Genomic DNA, 17,739 nt, shown 5'->3' on the forward strand with positions numbered 1-17,739 from the left:
AATACTGAAGTGATGTAGACAGAAAGCATGTAGTTATTTGTCTGGTAGCTTAATTTCTCGCTTTTTAAGCTTATTCTGTCATTTATCGTACTATTATTTGCACAAACATGTGTCGTCATTAATATTTTTAATTTGCATAATTAATACAGTGTCATAATATGATGTATATATGCAGACTGAAGCAATGGAAGAAAATTTGTACTAAGGCCAGGATTCGAATCCAGGTCTCCTGCTCACTAACCACTGCATCAGCCTGGCACACGGACTACCCCAGCACACTTCAGTCTGCATAGATACATCACAGCTGTTTGAGACTTGGAAAAGGTCTTCGCAACCATATAGTTTCATGCCATAATATGAATCGTTCTTGCAGATACTGTATACTGCAGTGAGTGTATCCTGCAGAATACTTTTTATCCAGTCGTATAATTTCTTCTATTTCCATTTTGACACTCTGATGCAGACACAAAGCTCACTATTAAGTAAATGCCTAGTTACAAACATGGATGAAACTGAACAAAAGTGAATAAAAAGCAAGTATTGGAATGGCAGTAATAGTGATGACAGGCAATAACAGAAAGCAGTCAACAATGATAGAACAATGTCATAATGATCGAATGTTTCTGTTCAGAAGTGAATGTGCCAGACTACATCAACTGTTTTCATTTGGTTGCTCACACAAACTGGTTTCAAAAACAAAAAAGAAGAAGAAATAAGAAATAGTCCAACACAAAGCTACACCCAAATGGGTCAATTATATTCAAACAGCCAACTGGATCAGATGTTGCCATAAGTAGACTAAGTACAGTGGACAATTCTGTGCTGCGCAGCCACTCTAGAGTCACTATCATCTAGTACCGCACTGCAGAAAGATTTAGTGCACTGCGGTCCACCATTACATTATCTGACAGTCAACAGGGTCCCACCGTCTGCACCTAGCCAGCCTCAGCAGTCAGTTCCGGCAACACTAGTTTTTCTCAAATCGTACACACTTGTGGCAGAACACTGCTCACCTGTCCTCCTACCGATTGCTCACTGGTGGGCAGCCGGACTCGGCCGACATAGGCAGACGGCTAATGTGGATGCCTTTTTTTCCTCTGTGTTCTGTACATAATACCCATGCCATTTGTATGGTTTTTTGTCGTTTTAGGGCGCACAACTTCAACGGTCATTAGCACCCAGACTACGTTAGGAATGCACCGCGAGGCACAAGTTTAAAACAGCAACTAAAAGGGAAAACACGATAAAAGATTGACAGGCATAGGATTAAAAAAACAGCATAATCAAATGTCCTTAGACAGGTTTGTCAAGTTGATAAAACGAAGAACGCGAGCAGCTGCTCCTGGGTCATCCACTAAAATGGCATCGAGAGTACATGGCAGGCCAAGATCAAGATGCAGTGTGTTAAAATCCGGACAGGACGTTAAAATGTGGCGGACCGTCAGCAATTGCCCACATGGGCAGAACGGTGCCGGCGCAGCCGTCAGCAGATGGCGACGGCTGAACCGGCAGTGTCCAATCTGTAAACGAGCCAAAACGACCTCCTCCCACCGAGAAGGGCGTGAGGAGGACGTCCAAGCCGCGGGAAGAGGTTTCGAGGCCCGAAGCTTGTTGTCCGTAAGTGCAGCCCAATCGGCATGCCACAGCGATAAAATGCGCCGACAAATGACCCTGCTACAATCTGATGAAGGGACACAACAAGAAGCTGTCCGAGGCTGGAGGACCGCAGCATTGGCCGCGGCATCGGCAGCTTCGTTCCCAGGGATACCGACATGGCCAGGAACCCACATAAAGTTAACCGGAGAACTGTCGTCCACCAGCTGCAGAAGTGAGCGGTGGATCCGGTGCACGAAAGGGTGAACCGGATACGGATCACTGAGGCTCTGGATGGCGCTCAGGGAATCGGAGCAGATGACATGAGCAGAATGTCGGTGGTGGCAGATATAAAGAACAGCCTGGTAGGGGGCAAAGAGCTCAGCTGTGAAGACCGAACAATGGCCATGGAGCCGGTATTTGAAACTTTGTGCCCCGACAATAAAAGAACAACCGACCCCGACATTGGTCTTAGAGCCATCTGTATAAATGAAGGTCATATTAATGAACTTCGAACGAAGTTCGACAAAACGGGAGTGGTATACCGAACCGGGGGTAACCTCCTTTGGGAGCGAGCGGAGGTCAAGGTGGCGTGTGGCTCTCGCCCACTCTAAAGGTTGCAGGGAGTGAAAAATCAAGGTGTTGAAGGAGGCGACGAAAGCGAACTCCAGGGGGTAGCAGGGCAGAGACATACAACCCGTATTGATGATCGAGAGTCATCAAAAAAGGAACGATAAGACAGGTGGTCGGGCGCATTGACAGTAGCCGACAGGCATACCGACAAAGTAGTATATCGCGCCGGTAGGTGAGTGGCAATTCACCGGCTTCAGCATGAAGACTCTCGACGGGACTAGTATAAAACACTCCGATCGCAAGACGTAAACCCCGATGTTGTATGGAGTTGAGGCGGCGTAAGATGGACGGCCGTGCAGAGGAGTATACAAAGCTCCCATAATCCAGCTTTGAGCGGACGATCGACCAATATAGGCGAAGTAGGACGGTGCGATCCGCTCCCCACGACTTACCACTGAGAACACGGAGGACATTTAGAGAACAGGTACAACGGGCAGCCAAATAAGACACATGTGGAGACCAGCTAAGTTTCCTGTCAAATGTAACACCTAAAAATTTTGTTGTCTCCACGAATGGGAGAGCAAAGGGATCGAGTCGTAAGGACGGTGGGAGAAACTCTTTGTAGTGCCAGAAGTTAATACAGACCGTCTTCTCGGCAGAAAAACGGAAGCCATTGGCGACACTCCAGGAGTAAAGATGGTCAAGAGATCGCTGAAGACAGCGCTCCAGGAAACATGTACGCTGCGCGCTGCAATAGATGGTAAAATCGTCCACGAAAAGGGAGCCTGATACATCAGCTGGGAGGCAATCCATTATTCGATTGATCGCTATGGCGAAGAGAGCGATGCTCAAAACTGAGCCCTGTGGCACCCCATTCTCCTGGCGAAAGGTATCTGACAGGACAGAATCCACACGTACCCTGAACTGTCGATCCATTAAAAAGGAACGAATAAAAAGAGGGAGGCGACCGCGAAGGCCCCATGTATGCATGGTGCGGAGAAGGCCCGCCCTCCAACAGGTGTCGTAAGCCTTCTCCAAATCAAAGAACACAGCCACGGTCGGGCCCTTCCGCAAGAAGTTATTCATAATGAAGGTTGACAAGGTAACCAGATGGTCAACAGCAGAGCGGCGCTTACAAAATCCACATTGTACTTTGGTAAGTAGGCATCGAGATTCGAGCAGCCAAACCAAACGAGAGTTAACCTTTCGCTCCATCACCTTACAGACACAGCTGGTAAGTGAGATGGGTCGATAACTGGAAGGGTAGTGCTTGTCCTTCCCCGGCTTAGGAACTGGTACAACAATAGACTCGCGCCAGCACGCGGGAACATGTCCCTCAATCCAGATGCGATCATAAGTACGAAGAAGGAAACCTTTACCCACAGGAGAAAGGTTCTTCAGCATCTGAATATGAATAGAATCAGGCCCTGGAGCGGAGGACCGTGACCGGACAAGTGCATTTTCGAGTTCCCACATGGTGAAAGGGGCATTATAACTTTCACGATTCAAGGAGCGGAAGTCAGGTGGCCTAGCCTCCTCTGCCTGTTTTCGGTGGAGGAAGGCAGGGAGGTAATGAGCGGAGCTCGAAACTTCTGCGAAAAAGCGGCCGAAGGCATTGGAGACGTCGTCAGGGGCCACAAGGACGTCATTCGCGACCGTCAAGCCAGAAACTGGTGAGTGGACCTTAGTGCCAGATAGCCGGCGCAGGCTACCCCAGAGAACAGAAGAAGGAGTAAAACTGTTGAAGGTGCTTGTGAAAGCAGCCCAGCTGGCTTTCTTGCTTTCTTTGATAATACGACGGCACTGCGCATGTAATCGTTTATAAGTGATACAATTCGCCACTGTAGGGTGGCGTTTAAAGGTGCGTAAAGCACGTCGACGAGCACGTAAAGCGTCTCTACATGCTGCAGTCCACCAGGGGACCAATACGCGACGTGGAGAAGTAGTAGTGTGAGGGATGTAATATTCTGCAGCAGTGAGAATGACTGCCGTGAGGTGTGCAACCTGACTATCGCAGCTTGTGAAGGTTTGATCCTGAAAGGTCGCGCTGGAAGAGAAGAGCCCCCAGTCTGCTTTGGAGATGTTACAACTAGTTGAGCGCAGAGAGGGGGTATGATGCAGGAGATGGATGACACACGGGAAGTGGTCGCTCGAATATGTATCAGAAGGGGCATACCACTCAAACCAGTGGGTAGTACATATAGAGAGGTCTAAATGGGAATAGGTGTGAGATGTGTCCGAAAGAAAAGTAGGGGCGTCAGTATTGAGGCAGACAAGATTGAGCTGGTTGAAAAGGTCTGCTAACAGGGAGCCCCTCAGGCACGATGCTGGAGAGCCCTAAAGGGGATGGTGGGCATTGAAGTCTCCAGTTAACAAAAATGGTGCAGGTAGCTGAGCAATAATTTGCATCAAGTCTGCCCTGGTAACGGCAGATGACGATGGAGTGTAAACGGTACAAACGGAAAATGTAAAAGTGGGGAGAGTAATTCGGACGGAAACTGCCTGCAGGCCGGTGTGCAATGTGATGGGATCGTAGTAAATATCATCCCGGACCAGCAACATAACCCTTCCATGAGCCGGAATACCTACCACAGAGGGTAGGTCAAAACGCACAGAGGTGTAGTGTGCCAAGGCAATGTGATCGCATGCGCGTAGCTTCGTTTCCTGGAGGGCTACGACGAGCGGACAGTGCAAGCAGAGCAGCTACTTCAAGTCCTCTCGGTTGGAGCGAATGCTGCGAATATTCCAGTGAATAAGTGCCATCGTGAGAAGAAAAGGAAGATGAAAGAAGGGGTCACCTCAAAGGCCGCTGAGGGCCTGGCTTCGAGCGAGCACTGCCGCCGCTATCAGTAGGCAGACAGTCATCGTCCATTGGTTCTATAGGTTCATCGGCCATCATGTTAAGATGGCCGGGAGGAGGAGGTTCCTCCGCCGGTGAACGGCCAGATGTTCGGCTAACAGCGACGCAGCCAGGCGAAACGGATGACGGCCTGGGGCGGCAACCGCTGGCTGGCGCAGTAGAAGAAATGCACCGTGGCGGAGAAGGAGAACTGTGCTTCCTATGAGCCTTCTTGGAAGGTCGTTTAGTGGAAGTACTGGTCGACGGCTGGGAGTTCGAAGTACGTAGGAAGTCTGCACGGGACGGTTCCTTCTTGAAGGCCCGTGCATCTGACTTCTGGGTCTTCGTCTTAGCAGAAGCTGATGAAGGTGCATGTGTCTGAGGGGTGACGGGAGGAAGAGGAGATGTTGACTGCGCGATCTTAGCACTGGCCGAACAGACGACCATGGTGCTGAAGGTCAGATCGCATGTCTGCGTCGCCACCTCCCTGGTAGTCCGAGGAGAGGCGAGGACAGTACTGTATTTTGCCGCTGGGAGCAGCGTGGGCTTCATAATAGCAAATAGCTTGCGAGCAGCCAAGGTGGATACTTTCTCTTTGACCTGAATTTCTTGGATACAGCGTTCTTCCTTGTAGATGGGACAGTCGCGGGAGGAGGCTGCTTGGTCACCCTGACAGTTCACACAACGAGGAGACGGTGGTGGACAGTCACCCTCATGGGCATCCCTGCCACAAGTGACACATTTAGCCTCATTGGAACAAGACTGGCGAGTGTGATTAAAATGCTGACACTGGTAGCAGCGCGTAGGTGTCGGGACATAGGGGCGAACAGAAATAACCTCGTAGCCCGCTTTGATATGCGACGGCAGCTGAACACTATCAAAGGTCAAGAAAAGTGTCCGGGTCGGTACAAGGTCATTGTTGACCTTTTTCAAGACCCTATGGACAGCCGTCACGCCCTGCTCAGCGAGGAAAGACTGAATCTCCTCGTCAGTCAATCCGTCGAGTATATACCACACCACGAGACGAATTCAAAGTGCGGTGAGCCTCCACCCGGACAGGGAACGTGTATAGGAGTTTGGCCCGAAGCAGTTTTTGTGCCTGAAAGGCGCTCTCAGTTTCTAGTAACAAGGTACCATTACGCAACCTGGTACACGACTTGACAGATCCGGCTATGGCATCTACGCCCTTCTGGATAATGAAAGGGTTGACAGAGGAAAAATCCTTGCCGTCCTTAGATTGAGAAACTACGAGGAACTGTGGGGCAGGCGGTAGTACTTTTGTCACTGGTGTCTGGTCAAGTTTCCGTTTGTGGGCAGAAGTCAAGAGAGAAGAAGAGAAATCCATTGCGGAGGAATCCCTCATGATTGCCAGCGTCTCCGATGGCGCGCTCCTTCCTTGTGGGGACCCTCTCAGAGGGCACTCCCACCTTAGGTGAATGTTTACACCTCAGGTCACACCTCCTGAGAAACAGACGGAGGGACCAATCGGCATGGTCAGAAGGTATCAGCTCAGGCAATCACCCCTTCCTGGGCCTGGCCTTTACCAGGGGGTACGTGCGTGCCTTACTTGTCTACCCAGGGCGGGGAATTACGCGTTACCCCGTCACTGGCTACGCGTGCGAACGGGTGGGTCGGCCTTCAGGTGCGCACAGGGAGGAAGGAAGAAGAGGAAAAAGAAGAGAGAGAGGGAGAGAGAGGACAGACTGTCTCAAAAGCCGAGGCGGAGACCAGAGAAGGCAAGGGAAAGAGTAAGGAAGACAGTGAGATGGAGAAGAACAAACTAAGGAACCAACCAAAGGAAGGAAGAAATGAGAAGAAGTGAAAAACCAAAATGACCGCAAATATAGATCGTGAAACCGTCCGTCTCCGGACGCAGGCGCTAACTACCCCCTTGAGGGGGAGGGACTCCTTTTAGTCGCCTCTTACGACAGGCAGGAATACCTCGGACCTATTCTAACCCCCAGACCCGCAAAGCCATTTGTATGTGAAACCTACCAATTTTTGACTGAGCTTTATTTTTTAAAACTTTATTATTCAGCCTATAATTTACAGGGCACAGTTAACAAATGTGTAAATAGGTAATGTCGAAACATTTAACTTAAAGGAATGTTAAAAATTTACAATTTGTAAAAAGTGAGTGCATGTTAAAATATTACTGACTAATTAGTCTCTGGGATTCCTATGTTGTTCATTATTTGAAAGCACTCGATCTCGTCTTTCTCAAGAACATATTATTTGTACTGAAAACGGTGCTTTTCAAAAGCTAGCTCTAATCAAAATGGTTACTGTTTGAAGTATTCGAGAATTTTCGAATCTTAAAATCAAATCTTTTTGAATCCAGTTTCACAGTCTTGAAGTCCTAATTCTCCTTTTTCCACGAATGCATAACTTTCCTAGAATAACATGTTCATTTGTGAAACATTCCAGTTACAAAACTTGAAAGACCAGAAAATTCTCGGTGCGCTATTGTAAATCTCAGTGTGTGCCTATTCTTCTACGACAGAAAGCAGAACTTATCTGTGAACCTTTTTGAAGATATTTAACATATTGTTAATTAAAACAGCACCTTTGCTTAATGTGCATCTGTATTCTATACTTTCCAAATCTTTTACGTTACTACCTGAAATTTAATAGCTCTGGATTTTAACATTTTACAGCAGCTGAACTACACGTACTTTCAAATAAGAGTCGCGCACAGAGCGACGGTGAGTTTGCGACCAGCATTTGTGGAGCACAGACTCTGTGTCGTGCACTATGTAGTCAGTGTGATTCTACCACTCTTATGTGACTCCACTGATCTGTTGTGTGAAACCTAGGAAGATGATATATAGCGTGTTCATTTTAATTGGAGACATTGAAATATCTTGAAAACTAGGCATCCTATCAAGAAAAGTTATAATTCCAATTTGTTTCTCTCAAAGGGTAACTTTCAGTAGCACCACACTCAACCTCCCCCCCCCCCCCCCCCCCAATCCCACCCCATCCCATGTGTGGGTGGTGCAAGGCACAAAGTCCCATCTTCCCTATCCACTCCTAGTCCTACCCTATTCCCTGACCGAACCCAAGGTGTGATGCGATCCGTGCTGAGGGGTATGTGGCACATGGGAAGATGTGTCACAAACGGACCCTCAGGGATACCGGGCGACCTCCCTGAGTAATTAGCCTTACACCGTGCAGGGTATTCGTGGTGTGGACCTTCTAGATCCCCAAATCTCGTGGGACCAACATGGTCAAGACTACAGAAAAAGAAACTGAGGGGCAAATTGAGACCACAGATACCCAAACATCGGGGACTGAACCAATGGAAGGCACTTCCACTACTGAATCGGGGTCTAGACCTGAGCCAGAAGTGGAAACTGTAACTGAGAAGCTAGACCAGATTAAGATCAAAGGATTGTCTGGGGCCCGAAGGAGGAAGCTATTCAGGTAACAGAGGGGAAAAGGAAGGGAAAGAATGGCTTCCTAACCACAAATGGAGGGAAGTAAAGGGACTAGAACCCGAGACCCCCAGGAAAAAACTGTCTCAGGTTGAAGGGGACACACAGACCCCCACAACGTCAAAGACAGGTAGTAAGCGGATAAGGGAGGAATCAAAAACTCCCTCCTCCCTGAATAAGTGAGTCCAGAGAAAACTGAGGCAAGAAATAGGGAAACAGACCTATAGTACTGCAGTCTCGGTTTTTGGATGGCAGTTATCCAGGAAGGTTATCCACTGGTGGCCATCACCTCACAGCAGGAGGAACTAGTACAGATCTCCCTCGCTGAAAAGATTGTGGGGGAGGGACGCTGGCCCAGGTCCCAACTTCAGGAGGGTCCATCTAGATTTTGGTGGACTCATTTTTGTCTGTGAGGGGGTACCCAAGATCCTTAAGGAAGTCCCTCCCAAGACTCTGTTCAGGAAAATAGGGGCCCAGAACCCAAAAGTCCCGACAGAAGACTGGAGAGTGATTAACCAGAAGGTTGCTCTGGAAGGACGAACCTTGGTTGTGGAGGTTTGTGAGAAGTCCCTGAAAGTGATGCGCGGACAGGACCTGAAACTGTTTTTAGGGTTCTCAAAGATCTCAAAGATGGCAGTAAGACAGAGCCTGCAGGTGCTTTAGATTAATCTGCAGCACAGTAAAGGGGCCTCTGCTGCCCTGAGCCACTGCCTGGGGAGACAGGAAGTGGATGTGGCCCTGATACAAGAACCCTATTTATACAAAGGGGGTGTATCGGGCCTCGGAGGCACTGGAGGTAAGCTGATCTATGCTAGAAAATTAAGAAACTCCAGAACGTGCATCTATGTTAGAAACAGCATTTCTTTGATGTCAATGATGAATTTCTGCTCTAGGTACTTAGTGACCATCAAAATGCAGCAACGTGAGGAAGGTATCACGAGGGAAATTATTTTGGACTCGGCATACCTTCCTTACGAAGACAGTTCTCCCCTTCCCTTGGAGGTGAGGAGACTGGTAGAGACTCGCCATCGGCAAGGTGACCGACTGCTGGTGGGGCGCGACGCCAATGCCCACAACCTAGTGTGGGGCAGCAAGGACACCAACAGTAGAGGAGAGTACCTTCTTGAATTCCTCTTAGCTAACAACTTAGAGGTCCTGAATAAAGGCAATGAACCTACATTCAGGAATAGCAGAAGGGAAGAAGTAATTGACATAACATTTGGTTCCATGACGATGGGTAGCCATCATCATCGGACCACATGTACACTAAATTCGAGGGTGAAATGGGAATCAGACAGACCACGACTTACAGAAATCCCAGGAAAACAGACTGGGAGACACGTAGCAGGGACCTTGACTTAGGCTTATTGGAAATTAAAACCACGATACGGAAGCCAGTAGAATTTGAGGAAGTAGCAGAGGCTGTTACCTCTGCCATTGTGACCTCATATCAGGACAACTGCACAATCACCAGGAAGTTCACAAATAGGAGTGTTCCTTGGTGGAATAACAAATTGGAAACGCAAAGAAGACAGGTACGGAGACGGTTTAATATTGCGAGATGCAAAGGACAATGGACTAAATATCGTGAGGCCCTTGTCAGTTACAATCTTGCAATAAGACAAGCAAAGGAGGCATCCTGGGAGGCATTCTGTGAGGAAGTGGAAGGCACGGCTGCACAAGCCAGACTTCACAAGATTCTCACTAGAGTAGCAACTAATCCAGGAGGTACATTGGGGAAGGAGGATGGGGAATATACAAAGACAGCACATTAGACGCTGGAATTGCTCCTCAAAACTCCCTTTGCTCAATATGCTCTGCTGGATAACACAGACCAGTATGTGACCCCAGAGAGACAACAGTTCTCAGACACTCGAAGAGAAGACTGTGAATCGGCCGAGGAGTGTGTAAACTTCAACTAAATCCAGTGGGTGGTGAGAACATTCAAACCGTTCAAGTCACCTGGCCCAGATGGAACTTCTCCAGCTCTCCTGCAACAGGCAGGAGCAAAGCTTATAAGAATCCTATGCAGGCTATTTAGGGTTAGCTCAGCAGTAGGAATCATTCCCAATGTTTGGAGGGCAGTGAAGGTTGTCTTCATTCCAAAGCCAGGAAGAATTGATCATACCAAGGCCAAGGATATGAGACCAATCAGTCTGTCCTCCTTCATTCTCAAAACATTGGAAAAACTGGTTAATGTATACGTTGGGGAGACGAGGCTAAGTAGGGTCCCTCTACACCTGAACCAAAATGCATACCAACCAGGTAAATCATGTGAGACAGTTCTCCACCAACTCGTTGAGAAGGTGGAAAAAGCACTTCACTTCCAAGAAATAGCCCTCTGCATCTTCCTGGATATCGAGGGGGCCTTTAGTAACACGACCTTCGATCCCGTGGTAAGGGCAGCAGAGGTGCGTGACCTGGGGACCACTTATGTAGGTGGAAGGAAGGTATAGGCTACCATGATGAATGAAAAGAGTAATTAAGACCACTAGAGGCTGCCCACAAGGACGAGTTTTGTCTCCTGTATTGTGGAATCTAGTGGTGAACGAACTCATTGAAGAACTAAATTCCAGACAATGCTTCTGCCAAGATACGCAGATGACCTTGTCATAGTAATACTTGGCAAATTCACTGACACAGTCAGGAATATGGCACAAGGAGGGTTGGAACATTGTGCAAAAATGGTGCATTAAACAGGATCTGAGAGTTAATCCTAAGAAGACTGTTGTGGTGCCATTTACAAAGAGACATATTCAGCATGAAAGTTGGAATCTAAAGCTCTTCAATGAAACTGTACCTGAAAGGGACAGTGAAGTATCTAGGGGTAACCTCGGATGAGAAGCTAACTTGGACCACTCATATTAAGAGTATCTGCTCCAAGGCAAAAAGCACTTTAGTGAGTACTAGGAGAGCTTGTGGCAAAAACTGGGGCCTAAGCCCCAGGGGTATGTACTGGATATACACCACAGTGGTTAGACCTAGGATTTCCTATGGGGCCATAGTGTGGTGGAAGAAGTAGAACAGCGGGTTGCTGCTAAAGAGCTTGCTAAGGTGCAGAGATTGGCCTGCTTAGCCATGATGGGTGGAATTAGCAGCACACCAACCACTGGAATGGAAGCCATGCTGGATATGCCTCCACTTCACCTTTGGGTTAAGATGGAGGCAGCAGCTGGAGCATACAGACTTAAAACTGGCCAAAACTGGGTCTCATTCGGATATCCAGAATCACACACTAACATAATGAGTGAGGTAAATATAGGTACGGCTGGGGAAATGCCCGCCGACTATATAACAACTCCCAACTGCTTCGACAAGCCTTACAACATAATAATTGGAAGTATGGAGCAGTGGGAGAAAACAGTTCGACACCATACGGGGGACATCGTTTGCTTCACCGATGGGTCGAAAACAGATCAAGGCGTTGGGGCAGGGTTTTACAGTGTTCAGCCAAGACTGGAGAGCAGGATCTCTCTAGGGAAACTGGCCTCTGTATTCCAAGCCGAAATTACTGCAATTAGGGCATGTGTGGAGGAGAATATGAGTAGGTGCTACAATGACTGTAGCATCTACATCTATTCAGACAGCCAGAGAGCCCTGAAATCATTGGCAGCTCCTGCAACGAGATCTAAGATTGTTGCAGATTGCCACAGGGCTCTGGTGGAGCTATGGGGAAGCAATAGGATGAACCTAGTGTGGGTCCCTGGCCACTCAGGGATCTGTGGCAATGTACAAGCCGATAGATTGGCTAGGATGGCGGCAACAACTCCATTTATTGGACCGGAACATGGCTTGACAATCACCAAGGCTATGATCAAATTAGAACTACGGAACTGGCTTAGGAAACAGCACATAGGATATTGGACCGAGGTCCATAAACAAAAACATGGTAAGATAATGATGCCCAACCCATGTTTTAAAAGAAGCTCTGTAATCCTAGGATTGAACAGGAAAGAGATCAAACTCATGACTGGACTGATGACCGGCCATGGGAACTTCAAAAAACATCTACACACAATGTGTATAATGGAAGCAGACCCTAAATGTAGTATCTGTGATGAGGGTGAAGAAACTGCATCACACCTAATCTTTGAATGCATGGCATTGGAGAGTAAAAGATACAGAATCTTCGGGACAACTAGACCTGAAGAAATTGTGTCTAACAGAAAACTGGTAGAGGGACTCCTTGCACTATTTAAGGGCACTGGTTGGCTTTACTAGGTATACAGGGAGCGATACCGCACAATAAACCTAGTTTCCGTGCCGGGCAGTGGCGGGTCAGACCTAAGCTGTTTTAGCTCTCCTGTTAAAATCAGTCAATCAATCAATCAATCAATCAAAGGAATGTTAAAAATTTACACTTTGTAAAAAGTGAGTGCATGCTAAAATATTACTGACTGGGATTCCTATGTTATTCGTTATTTGAAAGCGCTCGATCTCATCTTTTGGAAGAACACATTATTTGTCCTGAAAACAGTGCTTTTCAAAAGCTGGCCCTAATCAAAATGGTTACTGTTTGAAGTATTTGAGAATCATCAAATCTTTTTGAATCCAGTTTCACAGTCTTGAAGTCCTAATTCTCCTTTTTCCACAAATGCATAACTTTCCTAGAATAACATGTTAGTTTATGAAATATTCCAGTAACAAAACTTAAAAGACCAGAAAATTCTTGGTGGGCTATTGTAAATCTCAGTGTGTGCCTATTCTTTTACGACAGAAAGCAGAACTTATCTGTGAACCTTTTTGAAGATATTTAACTGATTGTTAATTAAAACAGCACTTTTGCTTAATGTGCATCTGTATTCTATACTTTCCAAATCTTTTACGTTACTACCTGAAATTTAATAGCTCTGGATTTTAACATTTTACAGCAGCTGAACTACACGTACTTTCAAATAAGAGTCGCGCACAGAGCGACGGTGAGTTTGCGACCAGCATTTGTGGAGCACAGACTCGGTGTCGTGCACTGTGTAGTCAGTGTGATTCTGCCACTCTTATGTGACTCCACTGATCTGTTGTGTGAAACCTAGGAAGATGATATATAGCGTGTTCATTTTAATTGGAGACATTGAAATATCTTGAAAACTAGGCATCCTATCAAGAAAAGTTATAATTCCAATTTGTTTCTCTCAAAGGGTAACTTCCAGTAGTACCACACTCGACCCCCCCATCCCACCCCATCCAATGTGTGGGTGGTGCAAGGCACCTTTGAAATCTTCAGTGGGAACTACTGTCTCTTATTGCAGATTATTTTACTAGGCAAAATCCACATACATTTTGAGATGTTGCTGTAATCAGAGGAATAGAAATGGGTATACATTCGTAATTTACTATATGGTACTTGATGGCCCTTGGATATCTGATGGCATGTGGGACGCCCATCTCCATACTGTGAGGGTAGGACAGGCCAGTATATTGTAACTTCTATTTGGAAACCTCTTTCACAACATTTTATTCATCAGACATACTGAATGGGGGACTACTTGGCACGGCATTGTGGCTGTCTCGAGGCGAAATCTACTCTGTTTTTCCAATTAGAGCTCCCCCTGTGGGTCCGGGATTTAGAATAGGCCTGAGGTATTCCTGCCTGTTGTAAGAGGTGACCGAAAGGAGTCTCACAAGTTTTGGCCTTTATCTGATGGTCCCCTGTATGGTTTGACCTCCATTTTTCAAAATTTTTCCAAAGAACGAGCCAATTGGGGAAGGGCACTTTACATGATGCATACTGTCCATCACGTGCTGAGACCTCTCGCATCCTTTGTCGACGTGGATCTGCACTTCTGCTCATTCTCCAGCTGTTGGGCAAGGTAACCCTGCTGGGTGTGTTTTCCTCCGTCCTCTGTGCAGTATCGCTTTCTGCACTGTCGACGATAGTGGACTTCTTAGCTCGTCTGCGCCTCATATCCAGCACGGTAGCCAGTCCGTTGTGGTGGGGCTCTCATGTACCCTGTCAGTTGTAGCCCCTGACCACACAGGAAACACTCTGCTGATGCCTGCGTGGTTAACTCCCCATGTATGCCAAGGAGTAGATGCCAGTCACTCTGGGGCATTGGGACTCCTGGCAATGGCCATCCTGCCAGACGGCCTTTGATGCAGCTGAGTGGCGCTTGTGGGGAGGGCCCCTGGTCGGAGTGGGTGACATCAGGGCGGATGACACACCATAGAGTGGAGTGCGTCATCTCTTGCTGGTGGTCAAACACCAGCAGTCTCTAAGTAGTCAAGGTCTAACTTCAGTGCTAAGAAATATGACCTCAGATCATCCCCCCTCTGGCCACACCATGGGAGGAATGCCAGGCTAAGGATGACAGCGAAGCTTATTCACCCGGTACCTCGTACGAACGAGAGTTGATGGGGAACCTTTCTTGTCAATGAAACTTCAGTTTTTGTGCAGCATTTAGAGGACAAGTTTGGGGAGGTGGAGGGCTTGTCCAAAATGCGGTCGGGGTTGGTCTCGATCAAAACAGCATCCTCTACCCAGTCGTGGGCACTCCTTGCCTGTGACAATCTGGGGGATGTTTCTGTTTCCATCACGCCCCATAAGAGCTTAAATATGGTCCGGGGTATCATATTTCACAGGGACCTCCTTTTGCAGTCTGACAACGAGCTGTGCGCCAATTTAGAGTGGCGAGGTGTACATTTCATCTGGCGTGTCCACCGAGGTCCGAGGGATAAACAGGTTGCCACCCGTGCCTTCATCTCGGCCTTCAAGGGTGACACATTACCTGAGAAGGTCAAGGTGACGGTCTACCGCTGTGACGTAAAGCCATATATCCCTCCCTCAATGTGGTGTTTTAAGTGCTGGAAGTTCGGCCATATGTCTTCCTGCTGTACTTCCAGCATAACCTGTCAGGATTGTGAACGTCCTTCACATCCCGATACTCCCGCCTGTGTCAACTGCGGAAAGCACTATTAGCCTTGCTTGCCAGACTGGAGGATTCTCCAGAAAGAAAGAAAAATAATGGAATACAAGACCCTGGACCGACCGACCTATGCTGGGGCTAAGAGAAAATATGAGAGGCTGCATCCTGTGCATGTGACGTCAACGTACGCCGCTGCTGTGACAACTGTTCTACCCCCCTCTGTTCCGCCGTGTAAAGTTGGCTCTCTGAGCCGTCAAACTCCACCTGCCCCCTTGATGGTGGAGGGAACTTCTCTCCCTGTAGCTCCTGCACAACCTACTTCAGGAGAAACACCCCCCCCCCCCTCCCCTCACCCCAACCATGGGGACATTAGGGACATCAGTCCCCACTTCTCAGCTGGAGAAGCGTTAAGTCTTCTTCGGCTCCTCTCACCAGGAACGGATCCCTTGGGTCACTTCCTTCCCAGGTTCCTACCAGTGGCAAAGCTGACACCCACCAGTGGCTGAAGCAACCACAGGTAGCTGGTCATAGGACTTCACAGTCCTCCTCAGTCCCTGAGACTGAATCAGTGAAGCCCTCCTAGATGGACAAACCTAAGGAGCAGTGAGAGAAATCTTAAAAGGAAAAGATCCCCAAGAATCAAGGCACTGCAGTGGCACCCTCACCACCACTACCTACAAGCTCTGTGTCTGAGGAGGAGGTGGAGATACTGGCGTCTGCTGAGGACCTAGATCACGCTGGGCCCTCAGACACAATAGATGTTGATCACAAAGGTACTCATCTGGTGTCAGCAGGTGACCCCGAAGTGTAGACTGCCTCATTGAGTGTTTCATGCCTTCCCAGTCTCACGATCACGTAATTCTCCAGTAGAAATGCGGCGGTTTTTTCCACCACCTGGCTGAGCTACGGCAGCTGTTAAGCTTTACACCTGCTTTCTGCATTGCCCTCCAGGAAACCTGGCTCCCGGTAATACGCAGCCCGCCTTCCGCAGCTATATGAGATATTTCAGGAACCGTAGCAACTATAACAGTGTCAGGTGGAGTTTGGGTCTATGTCCTGAACTCAGTATGTAGTGAACCTGTGCCCTTTCAAACCTATCTTTAAGTTGTGGCCGTCAGGATAAGGACAACACAGGAAATAACTTCATCCAGATGGTGCAGTATCTCTGCACTGATTGATCAACTCCCTAAACCTTTCCTATGTACTTTTTGGGAGGTTTTAACACACTTAACCCCTTGTGGGGTGGCACCATGCTTACTGGCTGAGGTAGGGAGGTCGAAAATTTACTGTCACAACTCGACCTCTGGCTCTTAAATACAGATGCCCCCACACATTTCAGTGTGGCACATGGCACATATTTTGCCACTGATCTCTCGGTTTGCAGTCCTGGCCTTCACCCATCTATCCATTGGAGAGCACATGACGACCTGTGTGGCAGTGGTCACTCCCCCAGCGTCATGCTCATGGATGCCTACCCAGATGGGCTTTAAACAGTGCAGACTGGGAAGCCTTTACCTCTGCTGTCACTGTTGAATCTCCCCCACATGGTGCCATTGATGTTGTCATTGAGCCGGTCACTACAACGATCATTTTTTGCGCCGGAACACGCGATCCGTCGTTCTCTAGAGTGCCCCTGGCGAAAGACAGTCCCTTGGCGGTCGCCGGAAGTCGCTGAGGCAATTAAAGAGCGTTGGCGAGCTCTACAGCGACGTAAGTGGCACCCTTCCCTAGGGCACCATGCCTGTGTTCACCAGCTTATAAAATGACAGAAACAGGAGTGTTGGGAGAGGTACGTGTCGACCATTGGGTGCCGTACGTCACCTTCCCAAGTCTGGACGAAGATCCAAACATCTTTTTGGGTACCAGATCCCAACAGCTGTCCCTAGCGTTAACATCAATTGTGTGTTATTTACCGACACAAACGCGATTGCCAAGCACTTTGCTGAGCACTATGCTCGAGCCTCTGCATCGGTGAACTACCCCCAGCCTTTCGCACCCTCAAACGACGGATAGAAAGGAAAGTCCTCTTGTTCAATACACGCCACAGAGAACTGTACAACGCCCCATTTACAGAGTGGCAACTGCTCAGCGCCCTTGCACATTGCCCCGACACAGCTCCTGGGGCAGATCGGATCCTCAGTCAGATGATTAAACATCTCTTGACTGACTACAAGCAACATCTCCTCATCATCTCCAACCGGATCTGGTACAATGGCGGCTTTCCATCGCAATGGCAGGAGAGCGCCATCATTTCGGTGCTAAAACCTGGTCAAAACTTGCTTGATGTGGATAGCTACTGGCCCATCAGCCTCACCAACTTTCTTTGTAAGATGCTGGAACGTATGGTGTGTCGGCAGTTGGGTTGGGTTCTGGAGCCATGAAGCCTACTGGCTCCATGTCAGGGCTGCCATCCGAACAGCCTTTTCCAAACACCATC

The sequence above is a fragment of the Schistocerca serialis genome, chromosome 10 (assembly GCF_023864345.2).
Source record: "Schistocerca serialis cubense isolate TAMUIC-IGC-003099 chromosome 10, iqSchSeri2.2, whole genome shotgun sequence".
Classification (NCBI taxonomy): Eukaryota; Metazoa; Arthropoda; class Insecta; order Orthoptera; family Acrididae; genus Schistocerca; species Schistocerca serialis.